At 43.5% G+C, this 18,785-nt stretch overlaps 1 protein-coding gene across 5 annotated transcripts in view; it reads left to right on the plus strand.

Moving 5' to 3' along the window:
- The first annotated feature begins 751 nt into the window (after window positions 1-751).
- The window catches only part of erbin (erbb2 interacting protein), a 68,219-nt gene continuing 50,185 nt past the window's right edge, over window positions 752-18,785 (plus strand). The window contains exons 1-2 of one of the 5 annotated variants that reach the window (XM_036140458.1): window positions 752-1,586; window positions 12,700-12,769. The gene's annotated coding sequence lies outside the window, so the exon portion shown is untranslated. The remainder of the gene's footprint in view (window positions 1,587-12,699; window positions 12,770-18,785) is intronic. The other 4 variants (XM_036140459.1, XM_036140455.1, XM_036140456.1 and 1 more) reach the window with 4 other exon arrangements.

Below are 18,785 nucleotides of genomic sequence, written 5' to 3' on the forward strand. Positions count from 1 at the left end.
TGCACTTTTAATGGAAAGAACGCTGGATGTTTCGTGCTGGAAGAAGATGGGATTTTGACATGAATAATGTGTAGGAACTCCATACGCGGTAAAACCGGTTATGGCTGTTTTGCTTCCTTCCGTGGTTTAGTGTGCTTTGTGCTACAGGATTAGGAAGATGCAAATATCTGGCCTGTCCTAAAAGAAAACTCAAAGCCAGGAACTTGATGGTATTACAGGTGTTAGTACGCTTTTATGATCACAGCTTGGTTTGCTTCAAATAATACAAATAACCAACCAGATAATATCAAACTTGTTGTTAAATTCTATCTTTACAAAAAAAACTGTTTTCCATCCAAGTCAAAACATTTTAAGAGCAACGGTTTTTATTATGAGGATTTATACTCCTGGATTGTTGTTGCATTCCATTTACAGTCGAAACTCGGAAATCCCGCCTTCCAATCAGAAGAGTCAACTTTAACGGCCTCTATAGTCGGACTTTCCCCTCTGGAAGTCGGAGGAGTTTTTTTGAGTCCGAGTGGTTTTTTTACTTTAATTTGGAATCCCGGCTTCTCCGATTGAGTGAACTGAAACTCTTTTTACTTGGGTTTACCCGATTCCTAGTTCCTATATTCAATTTCCGAGGTAACCGGAATGCACCATTGTGTGCGGAATTTGCTCCAGTCCGTTTATGGAAGACAACATTCGGGATTTCCAGCAGGGGGCGCCAAAACACCACCAGTTTCAGAACATAATGGTGCAAACAGGGTTTGTATAAACGGGACATTGGGATTTTAAATAAATCATTCACAGCATGGTTTACACGTTAATGTGTTTAGTCTGCGTGGGGTACGTCTCGAGTGAGGAAGGGTACACTCGGGCCGAGGGACGGGGGGAAGATAGGGGCAAATATCACAAAACACTGTCTGGGAGAGATAGTGAAAGCATCGTCGACGCGGCTCTGAGTGAAGCTGGAAAAGCGACTTCTGGCGGACAGCCGTCTCCAACACGGAAAGGTCGCGGAGAAGAAACTCAGCTCATCACCCGGATCCCCGCAGCCTCCAGGTAGCTCCGAGCGACTGCCGTACAGCCGCGACCATGGCCAATGATTAAACACAAGGAAATAAGCACGGAAAACATCTGGGTGCGGCAGGCTTTAGAAGAAAACGTCTCGCTCAGCCCGGAGGTCGTTCGCATTTTTTTTTTTTTTTTTTACCTTTTGTATTTCCTTACTGATTTTCGTGGACATTTTGGATTTTTTCTTCTTCTTGGTTTTCAGCGTCATTAATTAGCACCAGTCGTTTCGCTGTTTAACTCGTCTTCCCGAGACTCATTTGGGAAGGGAGACACTTAAAGTGCTGAAGAAGTTGAGAGGGCGGCTGGTGAAGAAGAAGAAGAAGAAATGTGCGCAGTGGGCCAGCTTCAAGTTGCTCTTTAAGTGGGCACCGCTAGCTAGCTGCTAACCCGAGCCGACCCGGACCCGAAACCTGCCACCACGGTCGCCGCTGCTTCGACCTTAAACACGTTATTTTCCCCCACCCGGATAATAGCATATTTTCCTCAACCCGGACACCGATAAATGACGGAAAGACCCGACGTGAATTGAGGTAAGCGTCTTTGTTTGCGCAAGTTCTGGGGCCCCATGCTAGCATTTGCTGCTAGCTCCGCAGCGGCGCTCTGCGGCGTCGTCCCGTTCTCGTGCTGCGCGACTTCACTCTCGTTTATTAATTCAATCTAATGTGACCTTAAGCTGTTTAGGGGACATTGCTGTTGTTGTTTTTGTTTTGTTTTTTTGGGAGGTGGTCCCCCACTGACCCCCCAGAAAAACCTGTGTTCTGGACTGTTTTAGTCATTTTCGGCACAATTTAACACGGGCAGCTGTAGGGTAGGCTGTCTGGTTGCTCCTTGGAGGTCTGAAAGTCCCCCATGCAAAGACCAGATCTGCTAGAATTAAAGGTTTATATTAATAAACCAGACGAGCAGTGCGATTTCTGAGACGCACACTTGCCGTGCCGGTGTCCGTATCCGAAACCAGGCGATTTAAGTCGACTTGTCAACAGATAACATATCTGCGGAGGCGTTTTCTGGCTCTAATGTAAACAGAGCTATCAGCTGCCTCTTGTCCCAATCTTAAGAGCTGATGGCCAATGATCTACAGAGCCAAACGCATTCACTGGCACCTCCTAATAAAGATCTGCGAAAAGCCTTCAACTAAACCCGTCTGTCATTTTAGTAGCAAATGCTCAGCGAGCACAAACTCAATGCTGCTCAGGTTATTGGTGTTGCTGCTGTCAATACTTGGTTAGCATTTAAATGTCTCATATGATAGTTCCTAAGACAAGAGATTTTTGACCATACCCCCACCCCTTTATTTATTTATTTATTTATTTATTTATTTATGTATGTATTTATTGCAAGTCCTCTCCAGTGCTCTTCTCAGGTTCACCATCGTTGATTTTGATTTTGTGCCTTGTGGTAAAGTCCACTGTAGGTTCTTATTTAAAATCGGCTGTTTCGATGAGTTCAGGAAGCCTCAGCACCCCAGCGGTGCTTCAAAAGGAGAAGCAGGCCCACAGCATCACACATCCTCCACCCTGGAGAAGAGCTTCTTGATGTATGGAGATCCTGCTTCTGTGGGGGGGGGGGGGGGGGGGGGGGGTATGCTAACGTTACTTTCTCGTTGTCAGCCCTGTTTATTGAACAATGCGGGTTCAAATAGAAAAAGGGCCAGAATTCAGTTGATGGTTTGATGAGCAGTTACTCAGATTTGATCGCGTTGTGAAGTGAAAATGAAAGTTTAAAAAAAAAAAGGGGTTCGAGACTTGTGCATCAAAAACCAGCGACATCTAAAAGGCCAACAATTTGTTAGAGTTTTAGTAGTTGTTCATATAATGTGAAACTACAGGGATCTAGGTTAAAGTAATGAGACGTATACTGAATAACAGATTTGATTCCTGCTGGGGCTGGGGATCCAAGATCACAGAGACGCAGAATCAAAGAAAGTAAAAAAATTAAATCTTGATTTATTTTGGTATTTCCTTGAAACATCCAAGAAATGGCACAAAAAGGCCCAGTATGGAGGGGTTAAATAAGTTCATGTCATAACGTTGCAGCAAACCCTAGAAAATCTAAATCTTAAAACCATCTACAATAACTTCAAACTTGATATAAATCTTTTTATCTTTATTTAAACAGGTATGTGTTTATTTCCCTGTTTTAAATAATTATAAATGAGTGTGTCATTGGTATTAGGACGTGTTTATTTACTATTTAGCGCAGCGCGGCCTGTGTTGGCGTCTCGCTGGCCTGTCCTCAGCGCGCCGTACCTTGGTGTGAATGAAGCCGTCACTTTGTCAGACGTCGTCCCCTCCAGCCGTCATTAAGCTAATAGCTGTAGCCGCGTCTTCGTCCTCGGTGGGATCAGTGCGCTCACTGTGTGGCGATAGCAACGTCACTGACGGTGCTTCAGAGCTCAGGTAGGGGAGGCATTTTTGAAATCCTGCAGGTGAGACTTTTGGGGAAATCTCCGGTCCATTTGATTTTTTTTTCTTGTTTTCCCTGTCAAGCGAAAGCCATTTACCTGTAAACGATCAGTGGACTGAGCGGGTTCTGAATCACCCCGGCGTTCCTGTCTGGGAGGATTTCATTCGTCAGAACACACCACACCTGACTGAGGTGACAGACAAAAGAGGTTGTTGTCAAAGGGGAAGTGTTGTTGTGTGACAGGATAGCAACGCTCTCTGCATTCAAATCAGAGGATTGTCACAGAAAAAAAAAAGCATCTGGCCGCCTTCAGACTCGTGCTCCTAATTTGACGGCTGTGCCGCCCGTCTTGTAAACAGATGCTGTGTCTGATGAGGCTTCAGAGGCCTTTTTCTTAGCTCTGATGGAAGCTGAGGCGTCGGCTGCCTCTCGCCGTCGCCTCTGCTTAGACTCCAAGATGGGAATCTGATTAAATCAGCAGCAGCTAAATGTATCCGCTCCTCTGGTGGAAATGTGCTGGAAAACTAGAAAATCCAACCTATTTGGCTACATTCTCTCAGAGAGGGAAAACCTAGAATAAGCACTAAGTTGGAGAAATCTAAGGGTTTTGTTTTATTTGCTTCACTTTTTTGGGGGGGAGTTTCTAGAAACTTTTTAGTGTTTCCTGACGTTGTGTTTCCCTGATGTAGAAATGTAATGCCGGTATGACACGATCCAACTAGACGGGCAGATAATCTTATCCTCGTCTAACGTTTTATTTAACCATCGCGCAAAGCACGCAGGAAAAGGGGTGAAAAATCAAATGGCTGTTGGGAAAAGTTGCTTAAAAACGCAGTTTTCTGGCCTCCACAGGACCTTCAACACCCGCTTTGGTCAGACGGGACTTAAGATTGATGCGTTTTCGCCCACAGACGCTCTGCGTGGGTTTATTGTGACAGCGAGGATGAGCGCGTGCCCGCTGTGAAGCACGGTGAGGGACCTGTGATGCTGTGGCTCTGCCTTGGTTTTCAAATGAACGGCACAAACCTTTTAGAGGAAAAAGGAAAATATGGTGGTGTCTGCCAGCAGCAGACTGAAGTAATCATTGAGGAGGACTATGGTCCAAAACGATTCGCCCTGTCCACGCACACACCTGGTCCAACGCAGGCTAAGCCGGCTCTCTTCCGTTGCCATACGGGTTCATGCAAAGCCTCAGCTGCTGTGCTGTCAAACATTGAGCTACCGGTGGTATATTTCCCAACATGCAGGTTTATCTTTCTAATTTTCTCTTACCGGCGTGAGATCACGCTGCTGCACTAAAAGATTCAGACTCGAGGCTTTTTACTCGTCTCTCCCGTCACTTTATCTGCGGAGCGTACAGCCAGGGTTCCTGCGTGATGCTGAATCTGCCGCCTTCATCAGCCTTGGGGAAAATCTTGAACAAACCTTGCACACAGGTTGCGCACTTTTAAAGGTTCTGCATGTGTTAAACCATGTTTAAGGTCCTCAGATTATTTATTTAATCTAGAACCAAAGCCAGGACCGCCCTCCGCTAACCTCTCCTCTTCTCGGCGACGTCGCGCTTTGGCCGCTTTTTGCTGCAGCTCAAAGAAAGCGAACGCCTGACGGCGGCGGTCAGCTACCTTAATGTCCCTTACTCTTGTTTTCCTGTTTCCCTCACTGATGTTTCGTCTGAGGCGACTACGGTTTACGTTCAAGACTTCTGCTTCTGCTCGGTGGTCACGCTGCTCTCAAAGCCGACTGGAGGGCATCGCTGCCTCGGCGCCGTGCTTCTAGCGGAGACGCACGCCGGAGCGCTGCGGGACGCCGGCGCACGGCTTGGATTTCTGGACTTTCTGTTGACGTTCGCTGTTGCTTTTGAACAAATAGTTTTTTCCAGCGTTCCCCCGCTGTCACTGTGACTCTAGATGTTTGTCCAAGGACATTTAATCCCAAAGAGTGAAGCTCTTTTTTTACTTCCTCCTAAAGAAACCTGCCTGTGGGAACCTACTGGAGCGCTCATTTCTTCTCCAGCACATCAATTTCATAAGCGTTTTTTTTTTTTTTTTTTTTTTTTTTTTCTTGATGTGAACAGAAACGAGAAATGAGCTGTTTCCAAAAATGCTGGGTGAGGGGAAAGCCCACTGGACTTTGATCGTTGGGAAGGCGAATGCATGTCGTAGAGGGTGATGCTAAAAGAAGGATGAGCCTGAGTTGCCTTTTATTTCAAATTAGTCACCTGTGGTAAAGGAAGGAAGGTGCATTCATGCAACACCTACAGCTGAGTCTAGACTGGGCCGTTCTAACACCTGACAACACTAAACCATCCATTGTCCTCCCGGCTCTGTCACGACTGCTCTGTATGTAGCTCCACCTTCCCATTATTCCCACAGCTTCCTTTTCCTCATTGAAGAAAAACACCTCAGCAGTAGGGCTGGACAGTAATTCAATAACCATATATATCGATCGATAGTTGTGTGGTCCAATAGAAAAACGGGTCAATAAAAAGTTCAATAAAAGAACATCATGTAGGTTAATGCTACAGTCATTAACCCTCCCGACCAATCACAAACCAGGAACACTCTGTCAGCCTTCAGAGGTCAGAGAGCTCATGTTCTTCTTTTTCTTTTTTCACACTTACAGATTTGGTAAAAACTTGGTGGAATAAAGGGTTGAGTTTGAATCCATTTATTAAAAAAATAGGTCATTAAGCAACAGCATAAAATGCTTTTTTTTCTCGATATTGTCCAGCCCTAACCCAAAGCATGACGCTGCCTCCACCGTGCGTCGCCTTGGGGACGGCGTAGTCGTGGCGACGGGCAGCGTTGGTCTTCTCTCCAACTGTGGCACTTAGAGCCAGGTGTCCAGCTGTCATGAGCAGCTGCTGCCTCCCTGACAGACCTTCAGCTGCTGTCCTGTCTGTACCCTCTAACCTGAGCAGGGCCTCCGCTCGCTGCTCTCCTGGGCCGGCTGCAGAACCAACGACACGCGCACCAGAGACCCCTGAAGCCACCTGGTGCCGCTGGATTTTATTCAGCTGTATCGGAGTAAAGGGGCCCAACGGAGGCTACACTGTTCAGGTGGTTTTGACAAAAAAAAAACATAGTTTTTTTTTCACTTTTATTAGGACTGGATGATTTATAGAAAAATAGCGTATCGATAAAATAGGAATTATATTGTTTGATATCAATGATTATCAAGAAACTCAAAACGTATATTTTAAGTGGAGCCCTGATCATTTTATGCTGTTGCTTAGCGACTTATTTTTACATACAGAACACACAAACACTGAATTCAGACTCAACCCTTTATTCAACCAAGTTTTTACCAAAACTACAAGTTTTTAAAAAATAAACTCTTTGAAAAGGGGGCGGAGCGTTCCTGGATCTGTTTGTGATTGGTTGGGAGGATGAAACGACTGTGATATTAATCTACATGACTAGAGTACAAAAGGAAAGAAAACTTTTAGTCTATTAAACTTTTTATTGACCCTTTTTTTTCTATCATCGATTTACGTCTGTCGATGGATTATATATCGTTGTTGAATTATGGTCCAGCCCTAAGTTTTAAACTACTCTGTGTTGTTGCTTCACATAAAATCCCAGGGCTAATGCTTGCCGAGTAAAATTGACCAAACCCCGTTAGTTTGCTCCTCCATTGCAAACGACTTCAGAAGTTGTTAAATGGCTGAAACGTATTAATACTTTGTCCGGGATTATTTACCTTTCTGGAAACGGTGTTACTAACCAATGCATGTAAAGCACTATAGAAGAATTGAAGGTTAAAATACCTCTGTTTTATGACGACTGGTAGAAGGTGGGAACTGAAGGCTTCTCCCAGTAGCTCAGAGCAGACGAGATGGTATTTGTTGTAAATGTGATCATTATAGCAGGGAAGCTTCAGCTAAAGCAGAGCATCCTGCATGTACTCTGATAAATTACCTGGATTATTTCTGTTTTTTTTTGTTTTTTTTTACAGCAGAAGACCTAAAGTAGCCCCTCCAGATGTGTGATTTGTTCCCAATTGACAGCAACAGAGATGATGAACTGAACACCATGTCCGTTACTTCCTGAGTAGGCTGTGTTTTCATGTGAACAAAACATTTAGCAACCTTTAAATGCATTAATTTAAGATCACACACACATATATGGGATGCATATATCCTGATTACAAGGCTTTTTTTGGGGGCCTTTTGGCTCTTCCTGGCTTTAGCTCAAAGCTCTTGAGCCTCATGTTGTCTTCAAGGTGAGCAAAATGCTTTGCTGCAAAGAAGCTTATTGGACGAATGAGCTGATGACACTTGATCTCAGTATTAGCGCAGCGAGTATGGTCATGTGACCAAAGCAAGTCCGCAGCCTTTTGATGAGCGTTCACCATCTTTGTTTTAACTGGCCCGGCCTGTTCGGATCAAATGGAGCCGTCGTGCCGATCCACATCCTCCGCATATTTCCATCTTTCTATGAAGCTAATTGTTCCTGAGGGTTTGTCGATGAATGCGCACGCGTGTGTGCTGAGGGGCCGCTGCGGATTAGGCGCCAAGCGTTGGTCCAATCGGTAACTAAAGCAGGACGGCGCTTTGGATGCGAAGGAGGCGGTTTTCAGAGCAGCTCTGATGCAACCGTTCATAATTGACGCTAATTTTCAATCTGACTGACCTTAAATTAGGCCACACAGCGTTAAAATCCCAATGCTCCTGTTGTTGGAAATACATAAAGTGTTAAGAAGTGTCGTTAATCCTGTTGTGTGATTGTACCGCATAAGCATCGGAGGACCTCAGCCCTCCGCTGGTTTGACGCATCAAGGATTTCTGATTTAGATTTTGAAGAACAGCCCAGTAAAAAAAACAACAAGGCGTCAGTAAAACATACCGTACGTTGGTGCTTTTACATTTTCATGACCGAATATGATGGATGTTTGGTCCCTAACGGCTCCTAGGCAGAGTGAATGTAGATTTCTATAGGTTATGCTGACGTATTGGGTTGAAACATCTGGGCATTCACCCCCCCTCCCCCTCTCCAATGATCACTCTGTGCATATGACCCACTTAGCTGAGCATCTGTCTGCGCCTTACCGACTCCCATCAGCAGCCCTGCCGTTAAACTGAACTGCGCTTCTTTCATTTTAGGTGTTTAATGGGTAACTATATATATATATATATATATATATATATATATATATATATATATGGACTGACCGCACGAAACGTACCAGAGGAAATACGGCCTCTGTCTGTGGAATGATACGACATATTTTGAGGAAGTTGCGTAATGGGAGGATTTTGAAAGGGTTTTGTTTACAGCATGGAGGTTCTTAGAAGTGAGCCTTCAAGATGAGATCTGTTGTTGTAATAACCAGCGAAGACTGCTGCCACTGCTGGTCAATATATCCTCACAGAGAATACGCCTGGTGTTGGTTATAGGCTGTTAACATACGGTTAGGAGTCAGGTGGCTCATCCAGTATCGCGCTGTTTAATGTTACCCAGTTGATGTATTTCACCGTCCGGGTGGTCGGATGTCTCCCAGCATCCCATTAGCATCTTTTTCTGTGAAACGGGAGGCTTAACGTCTGTTAAATAATCCGTGGACATCTTGCGTTTGTTAGTTTGTACAAGAATGCAATTTAAGCCAGCTGCTGTTGACGATCGGATGAAAACGGAGGCTTCTGGTTAACACAGGTTTGGGTTTTTGTACTTTGTCTCATCAAGCCCGGTTTTCCCAGAATGACTGCAGGTCCAAGTAAAACATTGCTGTCAGCAGTGTAAACATTCGTCACTCTCTTGTTTATAATACAAACCGGCCTGTCTGTAACCGGGTTTATGGTGCTGCTCATTTATACAGCAGCGCTGTCTCATGTCGCTACTGTTGTCTTGTTTTCTAAATGGTGTCCGTTGGGAAATCAGATGCTGAGTTGGGCCATAAGTCCCATCAGACTGTAAAGTTTTCTAATTGTGGGCGCGCATGTGGCGCAGCGGCTAGCGCGACTCATATACAGATGCCTTAGTCCTCGACGCGGTCGACCCGGGTCCTTTGCCGAATGTCTCTCCCCCTCTTCTACCCCCCTTCCTGTCAGCCTACTTTCATAAAAAGCGAGCCACTAGAGCCGCAAAAAATCCCCCCCCAAAAAAAAAAAAAGTTTTCTAATTGTGATGAAGACTTGTCCATCATTTTACTGGTATTGTTGTAGCCTCTTAAACATCCATCTGCTCATCGTCTATACCGGGGTTGGGGGGGTAGAAGCAGCACTTCAAAAAGGGCACTAAAAGTAAGTAAAATCTTCTTGTAATTAGTGTTTTTTTCCCTTGATTTGAGCAGCTAGATAAGTATATTTGCCAATGGAATAAGATTTTTGCACATAAAATAAGAACAAATCATCTCCATCATCTTATTTCAAATGCAGGGTATCTAATTATCTTATTTTAGGGGTGGAAATACTAATTCCATTGGCAAATAGTCTTATTTAGTTGCTCAAATTAAGGAAAAATATACTAATTTCAAGAAAATGTTACTTACTTTTAGTTCCCTTTTTGCAGTGTGGGTACCCTGGTCAGATGTCCAGTCGTGTCCAGGGAGGGGATCTCATTCAGTGAATGCATCATAACATATGCAGGACTGCAGTATTACGTTAGTCTGGTTACATTTCAAGTGTCGGATGTTTTTATGGTGTTCGTTCTAATGAGATATTGACTCAGTGTCTGTAACTCGGATCGGTTCCTGGAAAAACAAAAACCTGATTGGGATGTTGTCAGCCTTTTAAACGTTCAGTTTGTCCCGGTCTTTATCTAAGCTAGCAGACACGCGGTTTTACAACATTGCCTTGTCCTGTCTTGGGTTGGTTCTATTCCTGCGCCGCATGCTCAGATGGCTATTGTGCTAAAGTGATATGCTATTTTGTTTTTACACGGAAATACTGAAGATTTCTTTGCCGGTTCAAAAAGGGAACTCTTCATTTTTGCCTTTTTTTGTCCTTCGTAGTTTCTTTTTTTCTCTTATCATGACATCAAATAAGGGTTGTTTGTTACATTTAAATGCTTGGATAAAAAAACAATTCAACAGATCTTATGGGCAAACATTATCCTCATACAAAGTTGATTTTTATTTTTTTTTCTTGGCCAAGTCTGTGACTTTTGTAAAGCCTTTTTGCGGGCCAACGCCGGTTTGACCAGGTTCTGATTTTATCCTGGGACATAACGTAAAATAAGCGTTTAATCTTTTTCCCAGCCGTACTGCTTTATGCGACAATTGAAACTTAATTTGAGGAGCAGAGGTGACGTTCCTCCATGCGGGAACGGGCTCTTTTACTAGCATCTTACATCACTGATTAGCGCGGTTAGCATTACTAAAACAAACGCGTGTTGCCTTAAGAACACAGATCCTTATGTGCCCCCGAGATTTCCAAAGGGCTGCCGATATTTCCAGATCACATCTAAGCTGGTTGTTGTGCGTGAAAATGGAAATTTGTTTGGCCTCACAAATGCATGGAAGGGTTGGTGACGCATCTTATGCACCGTGTAGACGTGGGCCCTGTTTCCTTCAGGTGATTTCCCTCTCCCAGCTCCTCTCACCTCGGTGGGTCGCCGTGATGCTGACTCAAAGGAGAGAGAGGAAAGAAATCCTGAGAAATCCCCCCCCCCATCGAGCCCCTTTGGTTTGAAATAGACGCTTCTCTCGCTTTATTCCTGTGTGTGGGTGATGGAGGGAACATTTCTTTGTCAAGACTCTGTATCCCACATAGATGTGATGAGGATAAAGGCACCCAGGAGGAAGTGGGGCAGAAACTAATGAGTGTCGGTGCAGTCCAGTGTGTTTGGAGCTGATTGGGAGCCTCCATGAATAAGTCAAAAAATGTTCCTCCTTCCTGTCGTTCTCTCCCTCCCTGCTACCGCCTGCTCTGTTCAGTAACACCCCCCCCCCCCCCCCCCCCCCCCTTCTGTAGATTTTCTCCATTTTGCTCATTGAGGACAGAGGAGAGATGATCCTGTCTTTTTTTTTTTTAACTGGAAAGATTATTTTTGTTTTTCTTTTTGGCCAACCTGCTTGGATGCCTTTTCAAAAATACACCCGTAATGCTGTTGCATATAAAAACACCTTAGTCAGGTAAAGACCGATTGAGATTGAGGCCTCTTTTTAAAAGGGCGACATGTCAGCAACACTCCTCATAAAAAAAAAACTGCAAGTACAAAACAAAAAAAAGTAAACCTGGATCAGGTGTCTAGAGCTTCCTGGTTTTTTTTGTTTTTTTAGAGACTTGCTGTTCAGGTTTTACCGTAATGCTGCCTGTATGTCTTATTGTTGGCAATGACCCAACACCTGTGGGACTCTCTGAATGTTGCCAAAAACTCAAACTTCTCTCTTGAACCTTCGGTTTAAAATCAGTGTAAAGTCGCTGGCCGACCAGCTCACGGCTTAACGTCCTGTTCTTGTGACCTAGATGTGACAACTTGGCACGTCGGCAAACATGGCCACTTTGAAAAGGCTGAACCGCAGAGTCCTCAGAGTTTTTCCCCACAGCTTAACGATGGATGGGTGGCAGGGCTGCTCGTGTGTTGGTGTGTCGGGAGGCGTCGTTCCGTTCCCTGGATGTGTTCCCAAAGCAGAGCGTTGCGTACTGAGGCTCAAAGGGGACTGTTCATTAAGCTAATCAAAGCTAGCGTCAGCAAATGTGGTTCAGGAGCTTTATAGCTGCGCTGATGCACGTTCAAGATCTTTGCTGACTTTTCTATGCTGCTCTCAACCATTCGTGTCTGACTGATCGTTACGTTCATAAAAAGGAACGTAACGGTCTAATTTCAGCGTAACTTTGACTACTTTCAGCGTAACGGTCCATGACGATGAAATGCGCTGGCGAGAACCCTGACCCGGTTTAAATATCGTGGGTATCCATCAGCTTTTAGAACAAGTGGTTCATAAAATAGACTGGTTTTAAAAGCAAGTGATTAAAGCATCAAAGTAGTTTGCTCATGTTGTGGAATATCACATGCTGACCAGCTTTATAGTGCGGTGATATTCCTATAAGTTATTGAACTCTACGGATTAGCAAAGAACTGTAAAAATGTCTTAATGTTTGCAGCGTGTGAGTTTCTAAGCTGTTCCAAGATTTCTGCTCCATATTGACAATAATGGTGCAAGACGTTTGTCCTAAATAAGACTAAAATATGTCAGCTATTTGACTTTACATGGTTTCCTTTTATGATTCATTTCTAAAGCTCGGTTTCTGATGATTGTTTTCATCCTTTTTTTTATTTTTTTATTTTTTGCCAGATAATCAAACTTGTTGGATCTGTCAGCGGCCAACCACTGGGTTCTAGGTCCTTGAATCATAAATGACCAGGTATGAAAAGCCGAGCACTCATTTCATCAGGTCTATTCCGATACCAGAACTCTATTTGCTTTAATGTTGTCATCATATTGTTGGATTTTTTTTTTTAAAGTCTATAATAAACTCCTTCCTACCAGCAGTATATACCCAGCATGTATATCCCGAATCGAGAATCTCTTATTGTCACCATGTGTTACCATAGGGGAATTTCCAGCTTTGGATGTACACAGATAACATGACCCACAGACACTACAGTCTTAGTTTTTACATGAGTTTTTTTACATTAAAGCATGCAAGTTTCTTAATCCAAAACCTTTGATGTCAGTCCTTTTAAGAACAATATGAACCGCTGTGATGTTACATGAATTAATCCCTCCTTCAATGAATTTTAAGCAATGAAGGCCTCAATTACAGAAATGTGGAATGAAATCTTCCTGAGAATGAGTGTGCAAGTAGGTAATAATAGTAGTGTGATTGTAACACGATGGACCACAAACAGCTCAGCAGGGGGCGACTGCCCTCACAGCTCTGGAGAAGAAGCTGGTTCTAAGTTTATTTGTTTTGGATTTAATGCTTCTGAAGTGTTTATCTGATGGGAGAGGGGCAAACAGTGCATTGCCTTGGTGGGTGGGATCAGTGTACATGCGTGTGGCCCTTCTTTGGACTAGTTCTGCATAAATTGATTACAAATCCGACAGATGGCATCCCACAATCCCCTGCACTGTTCTCACCACCTGTGCTAAATCCTTCCTCTCCTCTCCTTCCGCTGCCATACCACACAGTAATGCTGAGACATAAAACACTTTCTATGGTAGCTCTGTAGAAGTTTTTCAGCAGTTTAGTGGAAAGTCCAGACCTTTTTAGTTTCCTGAGGAAGAAGAGCCGTTGTTGGCCCTTCTTCACCAGGTGGGAGGTGTTCGCAGTCCAGGAGAGCTCTGAGGAGATGTGAATGCCCAGGAACCTAATGCTGTCCACATGCTCCACCACCTCCCCCTGTATGCAGAGAGGAGCGTGTTCAGTCCTCCTGGACCTCCTGTAGTCTGTTACCTCCTTGGTCTTACTGGTGTTCAGGATCAGGTTGTTCCTGAAGCACCACTGTGTCAGATTACAGACCTCATCTCTGTAGTGGGTCCCATCATTGTTGGAGATGAGACCCACAGTGCTGTCGTCATCAAACTTCACCACCATGTTTCTGGGGTGGACAGCAGAACAGTCCTGGGTGAAAAGGGTGAAGAGAGCAGGGCTGAGGATACAGCCCTGCAGCATGCTGGTGTTAAAGATCAGTGGGGCAGATGTGTGTTTCCCTATCCTCACCAGCTGGGGCCTGTTGGTGAGGAAGTCACTGATCCAGGAGCAGAGTGGTGGAGATAATCCGAAGCGTTGAAGCTTCAGTGCCAGCATTTCTGAGAGCACTGTGTTAAAGGCTGAGCTGAAGTCCATGAAGAGCATCCTGACATAGGTGTTGTGATGTTGCAGATGAGTCAGAGCTGCTAACGATACAGCTTCCTCTGTGGAGAGATTCTCCCTGTAGGCAAACTGCAGGCTGTCCAGGCCTGCAGGGATGGCGTCCTTGATGTACTCTAGGAGGATCCTCTTGATGACGGGGGTCAGAGCGATGGAACGATAATCATTGAGGCAGGGGATGGTTGGTTTCTTGGGAACAGACACGATGATGATGATTTCAGGCAGGCGGGGACCATGGAGAGCGACAGGGAGAGGTTGAAGATGTCCAGAAAGACCCCTGCTAGCTGGTCAGTACATGATTTAAGTCTCTGATCTGACATCATGTCTGGACCTGCAGCCTTGGTGGTGTTGACCTTCTTTAAGGAGGAAGTCACTTGGTGCAGCTGCGGGATGAGAGGTTGATCTCTGGCTGAGGTAGATGTTCAGGTTCCCAGCTGCTTGGAGAATTGAAGCGTACAGAGAAGCTGTTTAAGGTGTCAGGGAGAGACGGGTCGTTGCTGGTCGCTGGGCTTGTAGTCCGTGGTGGTTCTGCTCCCTGTCCACATGTCACATGTGTTATTGCTGCTGAAGTGGCCCTCAATGCACTGCTTGTATCTGTGCTTTGCCTACAAATACAACTTTGGATAAGTATAAGGTCACAAAAGAAGTCAGAAAAAACAGTAAATTATGGCTAAAACATCCATGTGTTCTTCAATGGGGGCTTGTTCAGATGGTTATGTCCATTGTATTATAGGTTGTGGAAAAACGTCTGCCTTTCAGTACTACAGCTTCATAAAAGTACACTGTGGTTTTGCTTTGCTGTGTTTCTGGTGTAAAATATTTCCACACAGCAGGCATGTTGTGATTAAAGGTTGGTTAGCCTCAGTGTCGGCACCTCTGCTAGCTGGTCGCTAACTGTGGAATAAATTTCCTCAGCAGAATCGGATCTCATCATGAGAGGCGGCGTAACGCGGCTCCGTTCGGGACATCCTTTCCACAATTAGCCGCCAGCTAGCAGAGCGGTGGTCGGTCACAGCTGCTCGGTCACAGCTGCTCGGCCTTTTGTTGGTCGAACATCTCTTCATGCACCGTTTCATTAAAAGACTTGGAGGTAGGTGCGGCACAGCATCAAGAAAAGCGTATGATGTCAATACAGTTTGACACAGAGGGACTCCATGCAAGAGGCTGAATATACATTTGGCCTGTTTAATGTAAGTTCCTGATGCGTTGCGTATAATGACCAACATCTATTGTTCCAGTTAAGCCGTTGCGTTTTTATTACAGACCACATTAAAGTGGCAACAATGATCTATTTACAAAACGTTGTGCAGCCCAACTGGATCCAAGTTAACATTTTGAGTAAAATGTTTTTCGTCGTCACCTAAGAGATGACGATGCTGTGTCTGAATTGTGACTGGATCTGGTGAGAATGTGAACATTTCAGGATTTAAAAAACAAGTCGCTCATGGCCGCTTTCCGTTACAAGTTTTGTACGACACACCTGCTTTTATCAGCTTATATTAAAGTTTATCACAATCTCTACCATCTAAACCACTGATATCTCCTTTATGTGCAAACATCTCATATTACATGCCTGCTAATGAACACATGCAGTAGTTTAGTAACCCTTTTGTCCCCCCCGACTAACCCAAACTGAGCTGTGTAGTGCTCGGCTGCTCTGCCACAAAGTATGTTTTGTACTTTAGCCGCTCTGTACTCTGCACTCGTAAGTTTCTTTGGAAAAAGGGTTTCATAAATCATTGGTGATGTAATAAACAAGTGTGCTCCTCTGCTGTGTCACGATGTCATGATAAGTTTTTGAACTGCCGTGGAAAATAAAAAGAGGCGGATCAGTGTCAGGCTGAATAATCATGAAATCATAAAAACGTAATTTGTTTGCCGAGCATGTACAGTTGGGCAGTCCCTGCTGGAGAGGTGCCAGTTAGAGGTCATTTTTGGTTGATTCTGTATAACTTTAACCTGTTGATTCTAATGCATTAGAAATGTTGTTCAACATATGCATATTTTTTCATACTTTCAGGATAAGCTTTGAATTAAACTCTTCTCAAAATATTTACTGTTAAATTAATGTTTGGGATAACAGAGATTTTTCTTTTTACATAATTAGAAATCTACAAATAAAAGAAAATCCTTCAGATTGTGGGGCTGAGGAATTTTATTCTGGTAAAACCAAATTAAAGAGAATAACAGCATATCTTCTTCTCTTCTTTACAAGACTTTTTTTGCACAATCCCAAATAAAGTGCTAAATATCACAAGATTTAGTTTTTCTACAAGGTCAAAACATAAAATAACTTTGTTTGAAGAAAATCTCTAATTTACTGTTTACAGGTTAGATTGATAAATTATTAGTTTTACTATAAAGGTAATTTTACTTGAGATGGTTTTCAGGGCAGCCCTACAGTATGTACTTGAGGGAGAGAGCAGTCAGTGTTACACAGCTCTGCAGTTAGGCAAGTTTCCCTTTATTTCCATACAGACATAATCAAAAGGGTTATTGACTTAAACATATTGGCAATTAGTGCATTTAGCGTTAATACACTAGTCTCTGTGTGTACTCCATGTTATCCATGTTGGTCAAAAAAGACTTTATTTCCCGACCCAGGATGTTGCATGGCATTTGGATTTGGACCCTTTTGAAAGGATGTTACAGAGTGCCTTTGCTGTGTTACCTTCCTGGTTAGTATTTGTTGAAGTATCAGCCTGAATAAGAAGTTGACATACATCTTAAGAAAACTATTCCTTTTCTCAAAGGTTTTGTCATTTTTGTCCTTCCTCTGACTTCACTGATTCTGGAAGTGACAAACTTGCTGCAGTCAATGCTGCAGAAACGACTTCCACACTGATACTTTTGCTCTGTGTTTACTCTACTAACAGCAACACTTCAAAGACAATACTGAGAAATACTTGTTACAATTTTCAATACTGCGGCCACATTTTTTTTTTTTTTTTACAGCACAGGGTTCTTCTAGTTAAGGGAAAGAAAATATGATTAATTACAAAATGACACAATTATGACTTAAGGCAAAACCAACAAGTAGGGGAGAGTGTAGCACTCATTTAGGAAAATATCTAATTTTAAAGTGTCACTTCCCAGTTTGGCAAAACGATAGACAAGATGTCCTTTGTACCTTTAATTCAGTCATACAATTATTTTATTTCTTTAGTGTGCCACTGAATGCTGTCTATTAATTTACTGTTGATACAAATAGATTTTGCAACTGAGGGACAAATAAAGGATTATTCTTAAATAAATTCTGTTCAAAACAAACATGAATCTGGTGCATACAAAACACTTTTTTTTATTATTAAACAGTTTGAACAAGGATCTGGTCCATGCAAATGTACTCAGCAGCAGCAGTGTAGAATTTCTGTCTTTCTGGTAATTTTGCATAATATTCTCTTTTAGAGATCAATTCCAGCAGCAGGGTTTCTACTTCGCTCTGGTCTAATTGTCAGGTTCAGTCTGGCTGCACCATAACCTGTTATTATGAGCCACCTTCGCCTCTAGTAGCTTTAAAGCTTAATGACGGAGTAATGGAAGGGGGTGCACTGGTTTGTTTAGTGGCTGCACTGTTTATTAGCAGACTTCAGCTGATTGACATTTTCATGTGTCAACACAGCTTATATTTAACCAGATAGCGTTGGCTTATGTCGTCCAGGAGGTTTACTAATGCGCTGTTGCAGATACAGGAGCTTTATTGACCTTTTTAAGTTTCTCTCAAACATCAAATACCTAGAGTTGGCTTGTAGTGCTAGCGCCGCTTGTGCCGTCTTTTGGCTTTTCTGGGTCTTTTGACCCATAGAGAAACTGTCAAACTTCATTTCCCAAATGCTGGTGTCCTTTAACTTTTTGATGCGTACAGGTCCAACACGCTTGAATCAAAAGACTCCTCATGCACTCGAGAGCCACAGAGTCCTGCTAATGAGCTAATCGTATGATTGAGGTGTGTTGACACGGAGAGACACATCGACTAGTTCAAGAACGCCGGCCCTTAAGGACTGCAGTCTGTCACCTGTGCTCTTTTGTCTGTCTTATTAGGTACAGACTGGGTCGCATATGTTTTTAACCTTTTTTATTTTACTCTCTCTGTTAGCTGACTTCAAAACCTTAAGTGGCAGCTCATCATAATGGCATGGTGAGCGTCTGCAGGGAGGCGAGAGGCTGAGTGTCTCTGTTGTTACAGCGCCGCTGTAGGAAAAGAAGGGCTGCAATTTGGGCAAATGAGAACCGATCAGTTTGTATTGATTTTGATGCAAATGAGTGTTTCGGAATAATACACTTTTTTTATATAGATTATATCAAAATACCAAACGGGCTTAAATCGGAGGCAACTGGACTTTCGCTCCATTCTTTCTGAAAACGTTGAGCGAAGGTCCGGTTGCCTCAGGTTTAAGCCTGCTTGCTGTTCCAGTGACCTGGAAAACTGAGAATTTGCACAGGCATTATATAGAAATATTGATTGTTTTGAAAACCAATGTTAATGAAGATCACTACTGTATTGGTTAGGGGGGGTACACTGATAAGAAAAAAAGATTGTACTTTTAGCTTCTGACTGGGTGCT

This window comes from Fundulus heteroclitus, chromosome 8 (genome assembly GCF_011125445.2).
Source record: "Fundulus heteroclitus isolate FHET01 chromosome 8, MU-UCD_Fhet_4.1, whole genome shotgun sequence".
In the NCBI taxonomy this organism is placed as follows: domain Eukaryota; kingdom Metazoa; phylum Chordata; class Actinopteri; order Cyprinodontiformes; family Fundulidae; genus Fundulus; species Fundulus heteroclitus.